Raw genomic sequence first — 12,451 nt, forward strand, 5'->3', positions numbered from 1 at the left:
AGCAAATTCTCATCACAATTATGGTGGCACAGTTTTGTTTCTTCCAGTTGATTTCATCCAAGGCTGTGGTTAAAGTCAGTTGTAGTGCTTGCGTTTTTCCTTTCTTCAGTGATTTTGATTGTTAACAGCAGGTGTTCATCATTAATTCACAATCTTCATTTAATTAGTCACTTAATTATCTCATTAACTTTAACTCTTTGAGGACTTGGGATTTGACTTAAGACTAGTTTGTGCCTTGGAAGGAATGACTTGTTTCCTCCTCTGATGAAATCAGCTGCTGAGTTCATGGGTGGAACAAAAATATGGCAGGACTATTACTCTTTGGCCCCTGGATTACCCACTTCTGGTTGTGACTTGAAAGTGTTTGAGTAACAATGAATTTAAGGTAATGAGATAATTCTGTGATTAATTGATGATTGAGCATTAGTGATGAGCACCTGTAATTTAAAAACAAAATCACTAAAGGAAAGAGAAACACAAGAACTACAAATTACTTCAGCCACAGCCTTGAATTCATCAAATCTCTCAAGATCTGATTAAACAACTCCTAAAACAGCTTTACCAGATTCACATTACTAACCAGACTGACTTTATGTCTCTCAGATGTCTACAGATGATCTTATTGAGAGAAAAATTGGTTTAGGTGTTTTTTTTCACCACCATGATGGAGATCAGTGTTTACTTTAGTTGCGCTCTTGAACGTAACTTGTCAACAACTAAGCGTTTTTTTTTTTTTTTTTCATTTATTTTTTTACATGCTGTAGCAATGCATCTTTGGATCTTGTTATAGTAAAAAAAAATCAACAGAAGAAATAAGTCTGGTATTGTGGTTTATAGATTGACAAAAACAAACAATCTATTATTTCCGATCCAAACCCATGTTCCTTCTCTTATTGAATACTCATAAAAAAAACCTTTGTCGCAATTTAGACAGAAACATCAAGAATCAGCGTATGAATCACAACAATGGTGACAATCCACAAAATAAATGAACAGATCAGTTCTGAACATCACAACACATGCTACTAAAACTTAAGACAAAAGCAAAATTATAAGCACATAAGAATTCAAGAAAATTAGTCAACAATTCAGGGGCATAATTTATTCATGCTGCAATGCATGCTTGGAGTCATGGATGAGTTGTATCCTGTGCTGGTACCCAGCATGCATTGCATCATGAACCTTTTGATTTTCACCATTGTTGAGATTCATATGCTGATTGTTGATGTCTCTCTTTGAGTGCTGTGGCCATTGCTGCCCAATATGTTTGAAACTCAAACTGTTGTTAAATCCATATGTTCTGGTTATCACATCACGGTTCAATCTTATAAAAATGAAGAAACAAAAAAAAAGAAAATCTCTAACTCACTCATATATTTCAACACCAAATTAATATTTGATTACTATAGCAACACTTTAAGTCAGTCTAGTAGATAATGCCTGACAGAAATAGCCATAATCACTTGACTATCAAACTTAATATTGCTGTAACAGATGTACCGTAAAGATGCAAATACAGCAATGAAACAAAATTTTAAGTACAAAAGTCAAGGGTCAGGAGCCCAACTAAAGCAAACACTAAACAGTAACGTTATCTTTGAAATCCCTGTAATTCTCATTAAGATCTTTTGATCTCTGATCTCTGATCTGATAGAAATAAATTCAGTCTGGTTAGTAATGAGTGAAGTTGGTAAAGCTGTTTGTTGATTGTTTAAATCTTCAGTTGAGTTCATCTAAAGCTGTGGCTGAAGTCAGTTGTATTTCATGTGTTTGTCTTGTTTCTCTTTTCTTCAGTGATTCTACTCGTTAACAGCAATTGTTGATCATTATCTGATTTCACTAATTAGTTTTCATTCTCTCAATCAGGTGGACTATATTAGCAAACTCATGTAGGGAATAGTGAATGAGGGTGTAGGGTGTGATTTGAAACACAGCCGCTCAGTGTAGACTTTGAACGTTGCTAATTTACGATATATAGCATCAGGCTACCTTCTCGAAAATATTATGAATATTACCAGAGGTGGAGAGTCCAGGGGTCAGAAAGTAAAAGTCCTGCCATATTTTTGTTCCACCCATGAACCCAGCAGCTGATTTCACCAGAGGAGGAATCAAGTCATTCCTTTCAAGTCACAAACAAGTCTTGAGTCAAATCCCAAGTCCTCAAAGAGTTAAAGTCAATGAGATAATTAAGTGACTAATTAAATGATAATTCTGCATTAGAGATGAACACCTGCTGTTAACAGTCAACATCACTGAAGAAAAGAGAAACACAAGAACTACAATTGACTTTAAGCACAGCCTTGGATGAAATCAACTGGAAGAAAAAAAAAAAAAAAAAAACTTTGTCACCATAATCGTGGTGAATCCACCATCATGGAGATCAGTGTTTGCTTTAGTTGGGCTCTTGACCCTTTTAATAATTCAAAGTAATTTGCTTTTAAACACTTGCTGTTGTGTTACGTAGTAAACATTAACACATTGCTGAATTAAAAGCTCGAAGTAGAAAATTTAATTGCCCTTTTTTATCTAAAACATTTTAATTAAGTTCATGAAGGTGTCTCTCTTTGGTTTGTTAAATTATGTTCAGCAATTACTGAACTACAAAAAAAGTCCTATTAAACAAATATTATTGTAATGCTTAAATATTGGGGGAAAAATTGTACAGGCTCGGGATTTTAGACATGAGCACTTATCATATGATCCTCAACAGTGGTTACAATTACAATTATTCATGCTACAGTGCATACAGAGTTTTTACTATGGTGTTACCCAGCATGCACTTCAACTTGAAGTGTTTTGTTGATTGTCACCATTGTTGAGATTCATATGCTGGGTCATGATGTCTGTGCGTCTTATTAGGAAAAAAATTGTATATTTATTACATACATTAGGAAATGTATTCATTATAGTGATTAAACCAACAGTTCCACAAGGTAGGTTATTTAAAAACTGAACATTTGTTAATAATAAATACATAAAATTGTTTTGGAAATAAACAGGCTGATGCCTAATAATTACTTCATCATGTAAAAGGAGCTAGTAACAGTTAACGGTTTTCTGCAAAGCACAGATCGCACTGTTTTATAACAGCACATGTACTTTTACAGAGAAATATCTAACATAAGAAACCAAAGGTCAAGAGCCCAACTGAAGCAAACACTGATCTCAATGATGGTGGCATAATTTTAACCAATAAAACATCAGCATCTGATCCTCTGTAACGCACAATAACAGCAGGTGTTCATCACCAATGCACAATCATCATTTAATTAGTCTCTTAATTATCTCATTGACTTTAACTCTTTGAGGACTTGGGATTTGAGTTGAGACTAGTTTGTGACTTGGAAGGAATGACTTGTTTCCTCCTCTGGTGAAATCAGCTGCTGAGTTCATGGGTGGAGCAAAAATGTGGCAGGACTTTTACTTTCTGACCCCTGGACTCTCCACCTCTGAATATTACCCAGAATGCACTGTTTTAATGAAAAACAGTATGTTACTGTCAAAATTTGGCCATTTTTTTACAGCAATTTTCAACAGTGTAGGATAAATATATATATATATATATATATATATATATATATTTTTTTTTTTTTTTTTTTTTTTTTTTTTTAATGGGCGTAATTTGGATTTAACAAGATTACAATTTAATAATAAGGTCAGAAATGTATGAAATATAATGTTTCCTTTCCAGGATTATTCAAACAGAGAATAAATTATATATAGAGATTGGCATTAACACAGAAGTATCATGAGTTTAAGCATTCTCAAGATTCAAGTTATTCTGATTGTTTCGGCTGATTTTCACAAAAAAAAAAAAAAAAAAAAAAAAAAATATATATATATATATATATATATATATATATATATATATATATATATATATATATATATATATATATATATATATATATTGTTATAATCACTAAAGCTGTATAAACTGTGAGTTAAATCTCTTGGTACATACATCTGCGCTTTGTTGTTTATGATGAGGGAATTCACAAGAGTCTGGAATTCAGTCAGTGAACGTGCAAGGCGCTCAACAAAACTGACGAGGACTCATCTGAACGCTTCTGTTTTGCCATTGCATTCTTACTGCAAACTCAACAGAATTGTGTGTGATTGGTTAAAATGCGCAACATTGTAAAAATGCCTAAAATAATGTAATAGATGTAACAGACGTCATAGATTTTATTTGTTTGTGCATGGGCATTTTTTGTCTAATTAAGTGGCATTTTTGCCCTAGGTCCCCATACGTGGCCACAGCCTTAAACACGCTCCGCCTATGACTGAGATGACTTTTAGAGATTATAAATGCAGCGCTCTTTGCTGGCATTCTGCCAAACCATGCACCAGCAGCCGCTTGCTTTAGTTAAAAATAACAGTGTTCTGTGAATGTTGATGATTTATCTAGGATTTTTTTTTCTAGGATTTCATAAATTTCATAGAGAAAAAGTAATGTAACTAGTAATGTAACGAAATACTTTTGAAATAAAGATATCAGAACAGTAACGTCATTACTTTTAAAAGGAGTAATCTGTAATCAGTAATTGCATTACATTTTCAGAGTAACTTTCTGAACACTGTATATACCAGGGCTAGCTGTCCCATTTTTAACTATTTTAAACATTTGGAGGGCAGAAGTTACCCAAAATATTATTTTAAATATTTTTGAATAGGTGTTTGTACTGTAAACAACATACAGAAACACTTGGTCGTCTGACCTTAAACTTCTTTACTGGGAACTTCCTCTGTGACAACCAGCCCCAGTCTCCCCTATTCCACACACACACACACACACACACACACACACACACACACACACACACACACACACACACACACGCACAGAGAGAGGGAGAGAGAGAGAGAGAAATTTGATAATAATCAGTCAACAGAATTATTATAAAATCATGTTCTTACCCGTTTCACCAAAATTCAATACCAGTTACAGCACTACAAATGAACAGGATGAGATCAGCAATAGGGTTTTTAAGTGGTGAACGCCTTATATTCTAGCAGGATGTAACACTTCACATAGTACAGAAACAGCAGAAGCAGAGACTAAACATGGCAACCAGCACAGAGACGACATTAGACTAACGTCACACAATAGGTGTAAACTTTATCTTTATAAAAAAAATGAAACTTTGTCAGTCCATAGAAAGGCTTATGTTTTCAAATTTACGTGAACATTTAATCTTATTCTGGGTAAACAAGAAAATAAATGATTTAATAAGAACTACTCTAGAATAACGTAGTAGAGTAAATGATTATTGAAGTTGCATCCTCATGCACCAAGCTTTTTATTCTGACTATGGCCTTGTGTCACTTCTCTTTTGTCACTGTTTATCTTTTGAACCTCTAAATAGGGTCATAAATGCATTTTCCTCTGTAGCGACCACAGATGTGAGAGAACAAGCCATGTGCAAACTCAGTGCAGCATAGTGTTGTTTACTGTGTGATCATGTGACCCTCATGAGAGATGGACAGAAGAGTGCTGATGTCACAGTCCTATTGCTGTGACATCGAAAGGCAGATATTGCTGACACTGTTTAAAGGGATAGTTCCCTTTCAAATTAAACTTTGGTATGTTTTAGCTTACCTCAAGGGCATCCAAGATGTAGTTGTCTTTGTTTCCAGAGTAGTTTCCATTTGGATATTTTTAGTTCAAACCGTTCTTGTCTGTGACTCACATAATGGAGGTCTATGGTCACCACCTCAAAGAGCATTCACAGAGAAGTCCAAATTAAACAATTTCCCATCGTAAGTACACATTAGTGATGGGATTTATGGCTCTTTGAGGGGATCCGGATCTTCGCGATCCGTTCCTTTCAAAGAGCCATTCAAAAGAATGGCTCTTTTGGCTCTTTTTAAATATTTAGTCAGTTTTAAGAAGCCAGCTTGGGAGCATCTCAGTTTATCCTGGAAATAATCACTGGGAGGTATTATGAGGTGAGATTTGTAGTCAAATAATTAAAGCTCAGATATCACACACCAATATCTGAGTTTGAATTATTCTGAAATATTGATTATTACCTCATTTCTCATGTGTCGACTATATTCCATAGGGTTGCACAAATCCCTCTGCTTAGACAGTGACATCATTATTTTGATTTACCTTTAGTACAAAGTGTGTGTGTGTGTGTGTGTGTGTGTGTGTGTGTAAAACTACGTTGACTTATGTTATTCATACAATACCTACTCACAAATAAACATAAAAAACAAAGCCGGCTGCAATGAATTTCTGTGCAAAACAGCTTTTACTACAAACACTTCCACACAAGAACATTGTTATCACACAAGAACATTTTGATAGAAAACTAATTTTTTTTTTTAAGTAGATAAAATTAGAATAAATAAAATGGAAATGTCTACATACTACATACTATTACTACTGTAACTTTGCAAATAGGACATCAGCCCCTTCAAGTCAATGAACAATAACAAAGTGGGCTGCAATGAATGTCTGTGGAAAACAGCTTTTAGTGAAACATTTCTATACAAGTACAGTATCACAAAAGAACATTTTTAATGATTTTAAAATAAGTTTTAAATGAACACAAAATGCAATGTAAATGCATGCACAACTAATAACTAATATCATCACGCTATAAAGGGTTGGCCTGCGCTGGGTGCGCCCCTCCCCCTATAACTGTTCTGTCTCCTGGCGGAGCTCATTTGTATGAACACGCATAGGAAAAAAGACCGATAGAAAGAACGGCTCCTCTCCAGTCGCGACTCGGCTCCCATCGTTCATGTTTATGAGCCGTTCAAAAGAATCGGTTCGTTCGCGAACGTCACTACTCTAGTACACATTGATGACCTAAGATACGAAACGAGCGGTTTGTGTGAGAAAACGAACATTATTTACATAGTGTTTTATCTTTTGTACACAACCACGTCCAACTGATCTGATGTCGGGCTTGCTTCCTGTTGTGTGACATGTGCAAGTGTTCTGGCTTAGTCTGCGCAAGCTTGTAAAGCGCCGAAAGGGATCTTTCGCGCATGTACGTCACTCATTTTTTACTGTTTACCACACGATATACCACCAATCTGCACTGTCTGAAATATAATTCAGTAATTGTAATTAATTAATTGGTTTATAATGCACCCTATAATTGTTGCGATTATAATAAAAATACAACACATTACTCAATCTATTGACAGCGTGCCATTGGTTCCCTCTGGCCTTTTGACGTCACCTCCAGTTTATACATGGCAAACTAAAGACAACATGCAAAACGCTGCGGCTCAACAGCAGAGAAAACTCAGGATCTTCAGTCAGGCAGGTGTGTGATGCGATACTGTCAATGTCCTCATCGTCATCTTGTAATTGTGGCTTTGCTATGTTCCATTCGTGACAACATATGCTCTCCACTTTTTTCTATTCATCTCACAACCCACATAGCAACATTGTGTCGGCCCAGATCTGGCCCACATCTGGCACCTGTGGAAAGATGATCTGGCCCACATGCAGCGTGGAATGATGGCACTAGGGTGGACCGCTCCTGTTTACCAGATTTGAGCCACAAGCAGACCATGCAATGCCACATGTCAGCCAAGAGTAAAGAAATTTACCAGAAATGGAACTTATCTGAGCCACAAAATCTGTGTATATTAAATATGAAATAATTTAAGCATTAATAAGCCAGTTAACAAGCAGAATCTTTGAATGAAAGAAGAGAATATAAAAAGAGATAAGCGGAAACACAAGTACTACAGCTGACTTCAGCCACAACCTTAGATGAAATCAACTGTAGATATAAGACATTAAATCTCTCAGGATCTCAGCAGGGGAGGATTAAACAACTCCACAAACTGCATTACCAGCTTCACCTATTACTAACCAGACTGACTTTATTTCTGTTAGACATCTACAAAGGTTTTTATTGAGAATTAACAGAGGTTTAACTCTAATGTATTGACTTGATGTCTTGATGAAAAGCTACTAAGTCACAACAAAAACAACAGCAAGGAATATAAGAACATATTTAGAATTAAAAAAAAAGGACAATTCAGCTGCATAATTTATTCATGTGTACAATGCATGCTGGGTGTTTTGCAGAGGTGGAGAGTCCAGGGGTCAGAAAGTAAAAGTCCTGCCACATTTTTGCTCCACCCATGAACTCAGCAGCTGATTTCACCAGAGGAGGAAACAAGTCATTCCTTCCAAGTCACAAACTAGTCTCAACTCAAATCCCAAGTCCTCAAAGAGTTAAAGTCAATGAGATAATTAAGAGACTAATTAAATGATGATTGTGCATTGGTGATGAACACCTGCTGTTATTGTGCGTTACAGAGGATCAGATGCTGATGTTTTATTGGTTAAAATTATGCCACCATCATTGAGATCAGTGTTTGCTTCAGTTGGGCTCTTGACCTTTGGTTTCTTATGTTAGATATTTCTCTGTAAAAGTACATGTGCTGTTATGAAACAGTGCGATCTGTGCTTTGCAGAAAACCGTTACTAGCTCCTTTTACATGATGAAGTAATTATTAGGCATCAGCCTGTTTATTTCCAAAACTATTTTATGTATTTATTATTAACAAATGTTCAGGTTTAAATAACCTACCTTGTGGAACTGTTGGTTTAATCACTATAATGAATACATTTCCGAATGTATGTAATAAATATAAATTTTTTCGAAATCTTTTCCTAATAAGACGCACAGACATCATGACCCAGCATATGAATCTCAACAATGGTGACAATCAACAAAACACTTCAAGTTGAAGTGCATGCTGGGTAACACCATAGTAAAAACTCTGATTATGCACTGTAGCATGAATAATTATTGTAACCACTGTTGAGGATCATATGATAAGTGCTCATGTCTAAAATCCCGAGCCTGTACAATTTTTCCCCCAATATTTAAGCATTACAATAATATTTGTTTAATAGGACTTTTTTGTAGTTCAGTAATTGCTGAACATATTTTAACAAACCAAAGAGAGACACCTTCATGAAGTTAATTAAAATGTTTAGATAAAAAAAGGGCAATTAAATTTTCTACTTCAAGCTTTTAATTCAGCAATGTGTTAATGTTTACTACGTAACACAACAGCAAGTGTTTAAAAGCAAATTACTTTGAATTATTAAAAGGGTCAAGAGCCCAACTAAAGCAAACACTGATCTCCATGATGGTGGATTCACCACGATTATGGTGACAAAGTTTTTTTTGTTTTTTTTTTCTTCCAGTTGATTTCATCCAAGGCTGTGCTTAAAGTCAATTGTAGTTCTTGTGTTTCTCTTTTCTTCAGTGATGTTGATTGTTAACAGCAGGTGTTCATCTCTAATGCAGAATTATCATTTAATTAGTCACTTAATTATCTCATTGACTTTAACTCTTTGAGGGGCTTGGGATTTGACTCAAGACTTGTTTGTGACTTGAAAGGAATGACTTGATTCCTCCTCTGGTGAAATCAGCTGCTGGGTTCATGGGTGGAACAAAAATATGGCAGGACTTTTACTTTCTGACCCCTGGACTCTCCACCTCTGGTGTTTTGTACTATGCTAGTACCCAGCATGCATTGCAGCAAATTATATTTGATTGTCACTATTGTTGTTCATGTGCTGCCTGTTGATGTCTGTGTGTATCATCATAGGTTGACTTTTTTCATGCTGGTTAAAAGCTTCTAACTGATTGTTGTAATATTGCTGGATCTCATGCATATCACATGGTTTGTGATGTGAATATATTAATGGAGGGATAGGCAACTCCGGTCCTGGAGGGCCACTATCCTGCAGAGTTTAGCTTCAGCCCTCATAAAAAACTCACCTGCCTGTATCTATCTAGTAATCCCGAAAACACTGATTGCCTTGTTCAGGTGTGTTTAATTAGGGTTGGAGCTAAACTCTGCAAGAGAGTGGCCCTCCAGGACCGGAGTGGCCTATCCCTGTATTAATGAAACAATTGTTTGATTAAAAAAACAAAAACAAATCAGCCTGTTTCATGAGGATTATAAAACCATCAACAGGTAACCACCATCACCTGATCTCAATTCACCTTAGCTTTCTTTGTTGCCGCAAATGTTTTTAACAAACACAACATCACAACAGCCAAAAACAAAAAAAATAGAATAAGAGTTAAGAGTGCAACTAATGAAAACTAATCTCTGTTATGGTGACACACATTAGAGTTAAAGCTCTGTTAATTCTCAATAAAAACTTTTGTAGATGTCTAACAGAAATAAAGTCAGTCTGGTTAGTAATAAGTGAAGCTGGTAAAGCTGTTTGTGGAGTTGTTTAATCCTCCTCTGCTGATATCTTGAGAGATTTCATGTCTTCTTTTATCTTCAGTTGATTTCATCTAAGGTTGTGGCTGAAGTCAGTTGTAGTTCTTGTGTTTCTGTTCATCTCTTTTTCTGTTCTCTTCTTTCCTTCAGTGATTCTGCTTGTTAAGGCTGAAATTACTTCATATTTAATATACACAGATTTTGTGGCTCAGATAAGGTCAGTTTCTGGTTAATTTCTTAACTCTTGGCTGACATGTGGCATTGCAAATTTAATTAGAAAATTAGCTATCCCTTTTACTGTGAATGTAATACCTGGAGAAAATGATCCATTCATATCAAAAGGCCTGTACACTGTAAAAAGTGTTTCCCTATATTTATTCAGTAAAATTGTGTCAAAATTTTACAAGCAATATTATTAATTAAATTTAAAACATTTTAATTAAGTAGAAATAATCATTAAAAATGAGTAGAATACCATGAAAAAATTAAGTAAAATTTACATGAAAATATTGATTTCATTGGACAAAAAACAAACAAACAAAAAACACTATGCTAAAGAATACTATGTTATGCATGCCAGGCCAGTAGTTGGCGATCACGAAACATTATATGCATGCACATGACATCAGCCTTTTTACAAATTCACATTTTTGTTGCTTACATAGATATGATACAGGCATCATGTTCAAAAGGTTTTGATAAGAGGTGCTTCTAAGAATTTCTCTGATAATGCTGAAAACTAGAGTTGTTCCGATTCCGATACTAGTATCGGAAATATCTCCGATACCACAACAAATTCTGGCATCGGCATCGGCGAGTACATGAACCCATATACCGATCCGATACCATTTTCTTAAAAAAGACCTAGTTATGACCGCAAGCTTTGCCTAACCGCTGCACGGTTCTTCTTCGCTGCTCAAAATGCATTGAAAACACAGGAAGTTGTGCTGTGTTGCCACAAGCAACCCCTGTTTAGAGCAGCGAAGAAGAAATGAAAACGCGTTAGCAGCCCTTATCTATATATGACTGGATCACTCATCACATTCTAAACTGCCAAAAGACAGTGAAGCCGCTACTATATTATAGATCAGTGGTTAGCAGTATGTCTCTGTAGTACCGGTAGTTACAGACTCTCGAGTATATTCAGTACCGGCAACTGCGTTCAGTCGCTTCCGTGTAAGTCAAAACGCAGGGCTCCAGACAGTAGCCAAATATATACTAGTGTCTGTGAATATTAAACTGCAAAATACTATTTAAATATTACTCCTGCAATTTCTACATCTCTGTGGGTGACTGGCACAGATGCGCGAGAGCTCGCTGTTTTGTAGTCTCTGCTGTGTGTCATGAGGACACGAACGCATAAACCGTCACTTCATGAGAATTTACCGTTTCATTTGAGAATACTGTCATATCATAAACACAGACACTCAAAGATCTTCATGGCAGCCCATTAAAATAAATGTTTGGTTTACATGAGTAAATTGACAATATATAAAGCTACTGTTGTAGCCTACAGTAATAATAATACATCTCTATAATAATAATAATTATGCCTAGATGGTTGCTTGTTTTTTACTTGTTTTTTACTTGTTAGAGATTATCTGATTAATAGATCTTTTTTTATATTCCTAGACTTATTTGTTGCAGTTTTTTTATACAGTTATATTGTAAAACTTAAATACCTTTTTTAGTTTGCGGTGTTAGATTTTTGGCTGCATTTGAAGTTCTTTTTTGCATAAGAAAATAAATAATACTGTCAAATTCATGTTAGATAATAAAAATACTGTAATAAATACAGTAGTTCACCATGTATTTGTTCATGTTTTATTGAGGGATCTGTCTGAAGCACACCATAAAAAAATTCTAGCAATTTACACAGGGCTAGTAGTATATACAGCTGTATATACAGATATACACCCAGGTATCGGATCAGTACTCGGTATCGGCCGATACCCTGAGCCCAGGTATCGGAATCGGTATCGGGAAGAGAAAAAGGGTATCGGAACATCTCTACTGAAAACTAGAGGTGTGCGATACCGCTAGATTTGGTATCGATCCGATACCAAGTAAATACAGGGCCAGTATCGCCGATACCGATACCAATACCAATACTTTTTAATAATTAAGGTGGATGCGTCTTCAACCTAAATCTAAATGAATTTTCATGACTTTTAATTGTTTTTGTGATTTGCATTTTGGGTTATTAATCAGTACT

At 35.4% G+C, this 12,451-nt stretch overlaps 1 protein-coding gene across 1 annotated transcript in view; it reads right to left on the bottom strand.

Annotated features, from left to right (window-relative positions):
• The window catches only part of LOC113118924 (B-cell receptor CD22-like), a 43,652-nt gene extending 38,878 nt beyond the window's left edge, over positions 1-4,774 (bottom strand). The window contains exon 1 of the mRNA XM_026288254.1: positions 4,722-4,774. The gene's annotated coding sequence lies outside the window, so the exon portion shown is untranslated. The remainder of the gene's footprint in view (positions 1-4,721) is intronic.
• Positions 4,775-12,451: the final 7,677 nt, after the last annotated feature.

This window comes from Carassius auratus, chromosome 1 (genome assembly GCF_003368295.1).
Source record: "Carassius auratus strain Wakin chromosome 1, ASM336829v1, whole genome shotgun sequence".
Taxonomy (NCBI): Eukaryota; Metazoa; Chordata; class Actinopteri; order Cypriniformes; family Cyprinidae; genus Carassius; species Carassius auratus.